This window comes from Dromiciops gliroides, chromosome 5, assembly GCF_019393635.1.
Source record: "Dromiciops gliroides isolate mDroGli1 chromosome 5, mDroGli1.pri, whole genome shotgun sequence".
Taxonomy (NCBI): Eukaryota; Metazoa; Chordata; class Mammalia; order Microbiotheria; family Microbiotheriidae; genus Dromiciops; species Dromiciops gliroides.
This window is the reverse complement of record NC_057865.1, coordinates 232,483,920-232,490,056: the sequence shown is the minus strand read 5'-3', so window position 1 is coordinate 232,490,056 and position 6,137 is coordinate 232,483,920. Positions and strand designations below refer to the sequence as shown.

The following is a 6,137-nucleotide window of genomic DNA, read 5'->3' as shown; positions in this document are numbered from 1 at the left end:
AGATCCAAGGTTCCTTAGATTCCTGGAACATATTGTAAAAGCACTGTATGTCCATGGAAGCAGGCATACTAACTCTATGGAAGGGTTTTTTGTTTTAGTTCGATGGTGGGAGGTGTGGAGAAGCAGTGCCTAGACCTGTTATTTCATTGGTGTAAACAACTCTCAGTATGTAAACTCTCGTGGGCAATTTGCAACTTACAGTTTTAGACAGTTTCCTGTGGCACTGAGAAATTTAAGTGTTTTGCTTCTAGTCCAATAACTAGTATTTGTCAGTGGCAGGATTTAAACCCAGGTCTTCCCGATTCTAAGGCAAGTCCTCTCTGCACTGTACCATGGTACCTTTCATTGAAGTATGATATGTATATTAAAAAAATCTTTGTTAAATGTGACAAAAACATGATTTGCCTTTCATTTATCACTACACTTCATATTTTATTGCTGTTTTTTTTTTTTGGTCAGGCAATGAGGGTTAAGTGACTTGCCCAGGGTCACACAGCTAGTGTCAAGTGTCTGAGGTCAGATTCAGGTCCTCCTGAATCCAGGGCCAGAGCTTTATCCACTGCGCTACCTAGCTGCCCCATGACTTCATATTTTAAACATCTGTGATTTCATTGATTTGGGTACCCCTTACATTGATGACCATCTATGACATAGTAGACATTCTCTGAGAATTGCCATGGCTAAAAATTACATCATCCTGTGGCCAACATTGTAATGAGCCCTGAAATAAAACAAAGCTTTATTAAGAAGTAATTAGAGATAGATATGTAGATGCTATGAGAAATAGGTATTATAATACCACCAAAATGTTAGCAATGGAAGCTAACCAATGTGATTACCATTCTTTCTCACTCATTAATATTTCTATTCTTGAAGAAAAAGATGTGATTACAAAGTGCAAATTAAGGCCAGGCACCAGCTAATTTATTTTACTTGATTTTATTCTTGTGAAAATGTACCTTGTTGATTGACAAAAATTTGAAGAAGGACTCTATGAGTTATTTTTCTATAAAATGTTTTTTAAAATAACTAACTTTGCACTCCGCTTAAGACATTTTTATAAGAAAAACAACAGTGGGTTTATTATCTAGTTCTAATATCTTATCCTCAAACATTGAGAAATATTTAGAAGATTTGTGTTTAAATATGTGACCATCTGCATCATGTTGTTTATGCTCCATAAAAATACAGGAAATGATATTTTCACAATGGATATTAATTAGCACTTGTGTTCAGGAAGATGGCTTGAGGAGATTAGTTTTGTCACTCTGAACAAGTCACATTATGTGTCTGGGTTCTCAGTTTCCTTATTTATAAAATGAATGAGCTAGACTGAGTGACCTCCAAATTTCCTTCCAGTACTAAAGGGTTATGATTCTATGATATTAAAATGTTGTGGGGCAGCTAGGTGGTGCAGTGGATAGAGCACCAGCCCTGGAGTCAGGAGTACCTGAGTTCAAATCTGGCTTCAGACACTTAACACTTACTAGCTGTGTGACCCTGGGCAAGTCACTTAACCCCAATTGCCTCACTAAAAAAAAAAAAAAAGGTTGTGCTTCTTAGTCTTTCACATTAAGAATAAAGAATCTATTAGTTCTTAATCACAGAGTTGGTACAATACCAATCAAACCACCAATGGAGATACTTTATAGAATTAGATAAAATAACAAGAAATATCATTTGAAGAAACAAAAGGTCTAAAATAACAGGGAACATGATAACAAAAAAAGTAAAGGGGGAATATAATTTCCAGACCTCAGATTATACTATAAAACAATAATCATGAAAAATAATTGATACTGGTTAAATATGAGAAAAGTAAATCAGTAGAAAACCAGAATCAGAAATAGTTAAATAACCATGATGTGGGGACCAATTTTTAATTGGGGAGTGCTAGCTAAGCGGCTCACCACAATATTGGGGCAAGGAAGGAGACTGGCAGCCTCCCTCAAAACAGAACAAGATTTATTTTAACAAGAACGAACTAAAAAAAAAAAACACAAACAGGATCAGTAGGATCAAGGGAAAGGAAATAAAATGGGGAAAGGGAAATTATAATACCTGAAAAAATACTACCTCCCAGGAATCAGCTGAAAATACACGGCTTCCACCTAGAATGCTCAATTCTCCTCCCCCAAACCTAGAAACACCCCACACAGCCCCAGCCAATGGGATGGCTGCTCTGACAGTCACATGACTGCCCTCACTAGGCTTCCAATCATTATAATTTTGCCAGGCCCATGTAGGGGTCAGTGAGTGGTGACCACATGAGGTGCCAGAGCCCTGGCAATAGCTATAACCAGTGGGTGGAGCACCGTGCGGTTTGTGGAGCCCCAGGCCAGTGCGCACCGAGGCATAAAAACCTCAAATAACAATTAATTCTTTCCATTGAGAACTTAAATTATTTGGGGAAAACTCCCAATTTGACAAGGACTGTCTGAGGAAACTGGAAAGCAATTCAGTGAAAATTAGATTTAGTCCAGGGTCTTATATCATATCCCACAATTATTTCAAAATTGATATAAAACCAGAATGTTAAAGGCTTTACTATGACATAAAGTCAGAAAGGAAACAGTACAAGGTGTATATCAAAGCTATGGCTAGGGGTTAAAATTCTTAACCAAATGTGGAATAGAAGTGATTACAAAAATTAAAACATCATTTCAAGTACATAAAATTTAAAAATTTCTGCACAAACAAAATCAATGCAACTAGTATAAGAAGGCCAATTGGCGAAGGAAAAATATTTACATAAAATATCTTTGCTTAGGGTTAGATACACACATATATACATATGTATATATGCATAAATATATACATATGTATATATACATAAATATATACATACACACATGCATATAAATATATCTGTATACACACAGAAGGAGAGAAACTAACACTAATAGAAATATATATGGCCAAGAGCCATTTCTCAGATAACTAAATAGTTAAAGTATAGAAACAAACATTTCTCAAAAGAATTGCAAATTATTATTAATAATGAAAGATTACTGCAAATCACTAATATTGTTGTTCTGTTGTTGTTCAGTCGTTTTAGTTGTATCCAAATCTTTGTGACCTTATTTGAGGTTTTCCTGGCAAGGATACTTCGAGTAGTTTGCCATTTCCTTCTCCAGCTCATTTTTCAGATGAGAAAACCAAGGTAAACAGGGTTAAATGAATTGCCTGGGGTCACACAGATAGCAAGTATCTGAGGCTAGATTTTAACTTGGGTCTTTTTGACTCTAGGGCCAGCACTCTATCCACTGCAGCACCTAGCTGACCCAATTAATAATGAGAGAAATGTAAATCAAAGCAACTCCAGACTTTCACCTCACATCCAGCAAATTGACAAAGAGGATAAAAGATATGAATAGTCAATGTTAGAGAAAGACAGGTACACTAATGCAATTTTGGCAGAGTTGTGATTTACAAATGTCCAACCATTCTGGGAATCAATTTGAAACTATGCTAAGAAAGTGACCAGAATGTCCCTACCTTTTGACCTATAGATTTTATTGTTAGATTTATTCCCCAAGGAGGGTAAAGATGGAGAAACATGCCATAAAACATTAGAGCATTGATAGCTACCACTTTTGTGGTAGCAAAAAGAAAAAATAGAAAGAAGGTAGATGTCCAACAAATGGCTTAAACAAATTAAGATCCCTTCATAAAATGGAATATTGTTGCATGAATGTAAAAAATGATAAAAAGGGAGAAGTCAGAGAAACATGGGTGGTCCTATTTGAACCAAGGCAGAGCAAAGTAAATAGAACAAGGAAAACAATGTGCACAATAATTGCAATAGTGTATGTGGAAAGAACAATAGTAACAACAAAACAAAATGTAATGTTATAGAGATGGGAAAACCTTGAACCCTGAAGAAGAGATGAGAAATTCTACTTTTGCAGACGTGGTATAGAACTGTGAGAGCAGAACCTTGCATGTACTATCAGGCTTATTTGATGCTTTCTTTCCCTATTTTATTTGTTCCAAAGCATAGCTTGTTGAGTGTGGGAAAGGAAAGGGATGTATTTGGAGGTAAAGATGTAAAAACAAGATATATCATTAAAAATAAAAACAAAGGGGCAGCTAGGTGGCACAGTGGATAGAGCACCAGCCCTGGAATCAGGAGTACCTGAGTTCAAATCAGCCCTCAGACACTTAACACTTACTAGCTGTGTGACCCTGGGAAAGTCACTTAACCCCAATTGCCTCACTAGAAAAAAAAAACCCAAACAAAATAAAAACAAAAAATACACTGATTGATACAGAGATCTATGGCTGCTTTCCATGCTTCCCTTTCCCATTGTACCACCTAGCTTCGAGGCCAGCTAGATGGCCCAGTGTATAGAACTCTGGATCTGGAATCAGGAAAACCTGAGTTCAAATTCAGTCTCAGACACTTACCAGCTGTATGACCCTGGACAAGGCCTTTAACCTCTGTTTGTCTGTTTCCTCAACTGCAAAATGGGAATGATAATAGCACTCACCTCACAGTATGGTTGTGAGGATTAAGTGAGATAATTTGGAAAGTGCCTGTCACATAGTAGGTGCTTTATAAATGCTCATTCCCCTTCTCTTTTTTGAGTATGCACAGATCTATGTATTTCACTACAAAATGGACTTACAGTTGACCTATGGATGATGCTATTTAATTCAAGTCAACTCAGTAAGCAATTTTAAAACAGCCATAATTATGATATTTGGCATCTAGGACAAGTCCAGAGCAAGACAAAGACACAGGCTGCTGATGGCATCCTGTCATTGCCTCGCTGTAGTGTCTGCCTATGATACTAGATGTCCTATGGTATAGCTTCTAAGGTCCAGTGGCATAATGTGGGCAATCTGCTCCAGTAGATGGTGTTCAGAGATAATATGATGCACAGGCAGTGGTGTAGATTGAAGAACTAAAAGGGGTTGTTTCACCACTTGCTGTAGGACAATGAATCATATATAGGGAAAGAAGTGCCTATTCCCCACCCCTGCACCCCACACATATGTTAGGTACAAAGTGAAGCCCTGATTGCTTTGCACTAATTAAAGCTCTGGCTAAGCATTTACTCTGTTAATTATTCATGCATAGTTTTAAAGGTGCTTTTTAGCTATCTTTAAAAAAAAATTGCACGAGGGTATCCATTTAGAATTTTGAGCTTCTAGAGGCCAGACACCATTATTTCTGCATTATTATTTATTTGCATATAATCATGCACTATGATGATGCTTTAGGGTTAGATCTGAAAAATATCTTCATCTATGTTTTTATAGGTTTTCCATGAGCTGTCTGTCTCAATATTGCTTAGAATACCTCTACTACAGGCAACTTCACTCATTCCCTTTGTGCATCATTACACTGTCCAATTAACTGCTGCATTAAAAAAAGCATTAAAAATTTTAGAACCAAAATGTTCTTTTAAAAGTTTAGTCATTACTATGGGTACTTGTGTGAAGAACTGAAAACAACTCCTTTTATGTTTTGTTGCTTTCTTGCATATAATTAAACTTTATCAACCTCTTTTCTTTTAATCTTTTTTTCTAGATTACTTAGGAGGAATTTTGTTTCACCTTAACAGAACATGATTTGCACCTTTTCTATTTTCAAATTTGATTTTTAAAAACTTCTTTTTATCCAACCTCCCACTAGGGATGCTTTTAATGTGCCCAGGTAGTCCTGGTAAAAGTATGCTTTTCAACTGGATGAATTTCTGCTGCAGGCAATGGAGTTGTTTGCTTCAATAGTATATATACTAAAATTGGAATGAAACAGACAATTCACATAGCTCCTGTGCAAGGATGACATGAAATAAGTGAAGTGTTCTATGTTTTAAAAAAAATTAATAAAACAATACAACAAAATGTGTGTTTGTTGTTCAGTCATTTTCCAGTCCTGTCTGATTCTTTATGACCCCATTTGGGGTTTTCTTGGCAAAGATACTGGAGTGGTTTCCCATTGCCATCTCCAGTTCATTTTGCAGGTGAGAAAAATGAAGCAAACAGGGTTATGTGACTTGCCCAGGGGCACAATGCTAATAAGTGTCAGGCTGGATATGAACTCAGAAAGATGAGTCTTCCTGATTTAAGGCCCAGCCCTCTATGCACATCATCATCTATCTGCCTTATATGCATATCTGTATATG

General features: G+C 36.5%; 1 pseudogene; it reads left to right on the top strand.

Moving 5' to 3' along the window:
• Positions 1-5,727: 5,727 nt before the first annotated feature.
• Positions 5,728-5,827, top strand: LOC122730234 (annotated as a pseudogene).
• The last annotated feature ends 310 nt before the right edge of the window (positions 5,828-6,137 follow it).